We start from the raw sequence: 6,000 nt of genomic DNA, 5'->3' as shown, positions 1-6,000 counted from the left end.
GGTATGCTAAGAGACAGAAGCCAGTAACAAAAGACCACATATTACATAATTCCACTTATAGGAAATGTCCGGAACAGGCAAATCTATAGAGACAGAAAGCAGACTAGTGGTTGCCTGGGACAAGGATGGAAAGATAAGTGGATGGCTAAAGGGTAAGGGGCTTCTCTTGGAGGTGATGAAAATGTTCTAAAATTTACTGGTGGAGGCTGCACATTATCTGTGAATATATTAAAAGCCATCACACTGCACACTTTAAATGGGTGGACTGTATGGTATGTGATTATAACTCAGGAAAGGTATTTTAAAAAACTACCAGGTAGCACAAGGAAATTCACGAGGTGTTGGGATTGGTCTGTGTTCTGTTAGCGGTTGTATTTGGCAAGACTCGGTGCATGAGTTAAAATCTACAGAACTTGGGGCACCTGGGTGGCTCAGTCAGTAAGTGTCCAACTTTGGCTCAGGTCATGATCTCATGGTTTGTGAGTTTGAGCCCTGTGTCAGGCTCTGTGCTGACAGCTCAGAGCCCAGAGCCTGCTTCGGATTCTGTGTGTGTGTGTGTGTGTGTGTGTGTGTGTGTGTGTGTGTGTGTGTGTCTGCCCCTCCCCCACTCATGCTAGGTCTCTGTCTCTGTCTCTCTCTCACTCTCTCAAAAATAAGCATTACAAAAAATTATATATTGGAATTATGAGCTGGGATCCATGGTCAACTTCAGTTGCGATTGGTTTATCTAGTCAAAAATTCCTGAGCACACTCAAAGAGAACAGATACAAGGAGCCAAGCCTGAACCTTGTTCGTCAGGCTGCATTCTGCGGCTGAAATCCAGACCATATGGAATCACTTCAGAGAGATCATCACCCATGTAGTCTCGTCTCCACTTCATGCTTCAAGCATAGGTGTTGATTCGGTGGTCCAAGGTTTCCTTCCAGGACCCCAAACCCCTGGTGATTGAAATCTCCATCTCACACGTACCAGATAATGAACCTGGGCCCACAATGTACAAGGGCAGGCGGTGACATAGGAACTAAACCAGGTCATCGTTAACATCCTGTGACCCTCTCATGGGAGTTAGGGAAGCCTGGCACCCTAATCATGAAAATACCCCTGCCATCCCCTCGTCCTTCACTCCAATCCTCGAAGACTCTGACTGAAGAGTGATACATTCCACAGTAGGGACCACATGCGTGCACCTGAATGTGCCAGACTCCACAGCATCCACAGGCATGAAGTGAGAGCAGGGACCGCCGGTATCAGCTGGGATTAGATGCGACCACATATAATGGAAAGCCCAAAATGACTGACGTCTAAACACAAAAAAGTTACTCTGCCACATAAAAGAGGTCTTTGGGGAGGCAACCCATGATTGATACGAAGTCAACAGGGACTAATCCTTCCGCCTTTCTGCTCTGCCAACCTCAGTGCCTGGCTTCTACACTTACGGCCCAGCATGACCGCTGAGGCTCCAGATGCCACCTTTCAATTCCAGGCAGCAGCGAGGAGAAAGAGTAGAACAATAATAACACAGGCACACCTCTGGGCTGAATCGTCAGTCTTTAGAGAGCCTTCCTGGAGATCCACGTGAAGGCTCCGTTTGGATTTCGAGGACCAGAACACGGTCACAAGGCTACAGGTAAGGAGAAAAGGAAGCTGAAAAAGTGTTGCTTTTCAGTGGACACCTTACTGCCCTCAATGATGCAGGAGTTCTGCTGGTCAAGAAGAAGCCAGAATGAATGCTGGGCAGAGAACCTGCGAGTAGACCCCGCCAGCCCCGTGTCTTCTGGGGTACCCGGAGCTGGCCCTGCGAGGAGCCCATTCAGTGCTGTTGATCTGATCTGATCGGCAGCAGACAGCCTGATCTAGAAGCGGCTTTGTTTTCTGCTCGTGTAAACAGGCAACTGTCTTGTCTGGCCCGCAGCGCCTGGGCTAAGCAGATAGGGCATGGTTTTTCCAGTCTTTGTGGAAGGAATTGGTCAAAAACATTGATATTTTTTCTTAGAAACCACAGCTGTCTGCGAAAATGAAAGGAAATTATTCCAATTTTCTAAACCATCTAGGCTTCTCAGGTAGGTTAGAAATGAGAGCACACTGTATCATTCTGTCTTCAAGGTCACCCCATAATTCTCCCACCCGCAGATCCATGCAGACCAATGGAAAATAGTCACATCTGAAGGAATGGGGGTCGACGGTAGGTATCTGCTGTGTCCTAAAGGTGCCACTGAGAATGTGCCATTCTCTCTACGGGGAGGCCCTGCATACGTATCCCCTCAGGAGCAGAAGACAGATTCATGGACTAGCTCTTGTCCAACTCTTTTAATTGTAAAAACCCTTGCCTATAGGGAAAAGAAATGGGATACAAAATGAGTGTAAGTGACTTTCCCAATGCTGAAGGCAGAGCTTTTAACTTGGGTCCTAGCTCTCAGTCCCCTGTTCAAATCAACATAACCCAAACTATTATTGATAAAGGAAAAAATCTACAATGGAGAACCAAATGTTTGAGATTCTGAAACATCTTACATTTCTGTCTACACTGATTTAGTTATCCAGATCAGTGTTTGATTCTTGATTTCATCTTGCCTTGCCTTGGTCTCTATAAAGTCACCCATTTAACTCAATCATTATTTATTGAAAGCTTACTCAGTGGCCAGAAAGAAGTATGTTATGAGAGGGTTACAAAAGGACTGCAAGATATGGCCTTATAGGGGCACCTGGGTGGCTCAGCCAGTTGAGTGCCCGACTCTTGATTTCGGCTCAGGCCATGGCCTCACAGTTGTGAGACTGAGCTCTATGTCAGGCTCCATGTTGAGCGTGGAGCCTGCTTGGGATTCTTTCTCTCCCTCTCTCTCTGCCCCTGCCCCGCTCAAGCACTCTCTCATGCTCTCTCTTTCTCTCAAAATAAATGAAGAAGTAAGCATTAAAGATGATGGCCTTATAATGTTACTGTGTTAAGATGTATGACCATGAATTAATTAGGTCAATTTTTAAACAAACACACCAAAGACTACACACATCCATGTGAGTGGCACCTCACCTTAGGAAGCGCACAACCCAATGATGCTGCCATCGCTTAAAATATTTTTAGAATTCATATTTGTGAATTCTTTTCAATAAATGAACCAAATTATATTGGGCACCTGTAATCGCCACTGGGTCTTTTTGCTTTGAGAATGGAATTTATTTTTCAGGGCAAGCCAAAATCATTCAGAACCAAGTCTGGTAAAACAGGTGAATGGTCAGTTTAGGTTCCTGGTGACATTCTATCAGCCCACGAGGTCATCCGCCAGACCTCTTTTTCCATAATAGAATAACCTTGGCCAGCGGTTCTCAAACTTTAACGTACATCAGAATCATGTGGAGGGTTCATTAGACCATAGATGGCTGGGCTCCAATTTCTGATTCTTCAAGTATGACTGAGGCCTAAGAATCTGCATTTCTAATGAGCTCTCAAATGATGCTGATGATGCTGGTTCAGGAACCACACTTTGAGAACTACTGCTTTAAAACAGTTATTTTAGGTTTTCCTTGAGACAGAGCCACACTTAACCTTACCAGATGTAAATCATCCCTGCTCTCAGAGAACTTCCTTATTACTTCTCGTACTGGATTCTGGACACTTCATGGCCTCGTGCCTTCCAGGTATGAAACTGGACATGTGCCCATGGTCCCTACTGATAATGTGTCACTTTTCACCCAGAGCCACAGAGGATGGAGCTAATGTCTGCAGTGGAAGGGGCTCACAGGTGTTTCTGTGATTAGAACTTGAGCTTTGCCCAGTACCCAGGAAAGTCACAGAATATTTGAACTGGAAGGGATATTAATTATCATCTAGCCTAACTAAGGTCCAACCCCACTCCCCTCATTTGAGAGCTGAGGAAACCAGGTCACCTAGTAACTTCACCCAATGGAACCCAAGTTCAGAGTCACCCAGTAAGTTACAGGACAATTACATAGGATCCATGAGAAAGTATCCGAGTCACCTTCTATTTACAGAGGACAGGATCATGACCTCATCCAACCAGCACCAAATGCAACGTGAGGTAGGCCTAATACAGTGTGTGCCTCCCCCAAAGAAGAAATAGTGCAAATCAGACTACATATTTCTACCCCTTCCATCCCATAATAACTGCAGTGGGAAACATCACTATTTACCCCCCTGTGGTGAAGTAGTCTTCATACTTGAGACATAACCCATTGACTCCATCTCCAATGATAAAGCCCTATTTCTAGAAGACGACAGAGGGAGGTGAAGTGAAGGTCAGCTAGAATGCACATCCTTCCACTTCTTTGGTGTAAACATTCACTATTTGTGGTAAATGTCCACATGTCAGCAGAGAAACGGTCAAGAAACCACAACGAGTTGACTTGGCTGAGCCCCAATAGTGTTCTAAGCTTCAGTGCATGTCAACATCTGGTCTCAACCTCATTTCAATCTGGTACCAATTGATGGGATGGCACGGGTGCTTTGGAAGCCACATGCCAGGAAGAGGCTGCTGGGGAGGGTGAAACGGGGAAAGGGGGAGCATGGTGGGAAGAAAGGCTGGAAAACTCAGGGAGGACACAACCTGGGGAAGCCTGATTGTTTTAGGAACTGGCTACTTATGATGATGGATCCAGCCTATAAAACTCAGCCATATGGCCCCCAATGCCTTGTTCCTTTTGTTCAGCCTCACAGGACCTGCCCCCACCTGTGCCCCTGAAACAATACACAGCCCCTATGGGGGAACTACTAACATCTCCTCCCTTTTTCACAGCCATGTTTTGCCCTTTTCTTCTCCTCCACCAATTCTACTGGAAACCCGCCTTCTCTAGAAAACTACCTCCAACTCACCTACATACCTGCTACCCACCCCGCCCCCACCAGGAAACTTCTAAGCGCAATTCCTTACAGTGAGTTGATTGCATTCTCGAATGTGAGCATTTTATCTTCTGTTCTTAGTGATCAAAAGCAGGTGCTTTATTTCCTTGGTGAGATTCTGCTCATGTTGTTCTTCTCGCTTTCCCAATTTTTCTAGCTCCTCCTGTTCCCCATGGAGTGCTGACTGTTTAGGTACCTGGAAAAGGCAGTCAGGTCAATACTCCTGAAGTGCCCTGCACGTTAGGGCTGAGCCCGTCTAAGAATGCCACTAACGGTTTGGGGAAAGCTTGAAAAGATCAGTCTGGGAAAGGTCTGGGGAGGTGTCCTAAAGAACCCACAAGGTCAGGCGTGCATGGTTGCTATGGTTACCAGGTCCTGGAGGTCTAGCCACCTCTTTCTGACAAGGTAATCCTCCGTGAAGCACAAAAGACATTCAGGTGCCCAAATCCAACTCCCCCCAAGAGCTGGGAGAGCACCGACGGTCACATTAGCCAGCTTGTCACAATGTCACAGCATAGTTAGAGATCACCAGGGCTGTGAGGGGAACACACATGGAAAGCCACTTTGTGAATATTTGTTAACATTAGAATGACATTCAGGGCACCTGGGTGGTTCAGTCGGTGGTTCAGCTGAGACTTTGGCTCGGGTCATGATGTGGGTTCAAGCCCCACATCACGCTCTGTGCTGACAGCTCAGAGCCTGGAGCCTGCTTCAGATTCTGTATCTCCCCCTCTCTCTGCCACTCCTCCATTCGCATCTCTCTCCCTCTCAAAAATAAAAAAAACATTTTTAAAAATTAAAAAAAATATATGAGAATGAAATTAAACAATGAAGTCAGGAGTGCCTGGGTGGTGCAGTCGGTTAAGCGTCCGACTTCAGCCAGGTCACGATCTCGCGGTCCATGAGTTCAAGCCCCGAGCCAGGCTCTGGGCTGATGGCTCGGAGCCTAGAGCCTGTTTCCGATTCTGTGTCTCCCTCTCTCTCTGCCCCTCCCCCGTTCATGCTCTGTCTCTCTCTGTCCCAAAAATAAATAAACGTTGGAAAAAAAAAATTTTTTTTTAAAACAATGAAGTCAAAGCCAAACGTTCCTTGTACAGAGTCTCATTCTGTTTTGCTTTGTTTCTGTTTCCTCTTGAACCACAACTAACATC

Source organism: Prionailurus bengalensis, chromosome E4 (genome assembly GCF_016509475.1).
Source record: "Prionailurus bengalensis isolate Pbe53 chromosome E4, Fcat_Pben_1.1_paternal_pri, whole genome shotgun sequence".
NCBI lineage: Eukaryota > Metazoa > Chordata > Mammalia > Carnivora > Felidae > Prionailurus > Prionailurus bengalensis.
Note: the sequence above shows the minus strand (reverse complement) of the source record.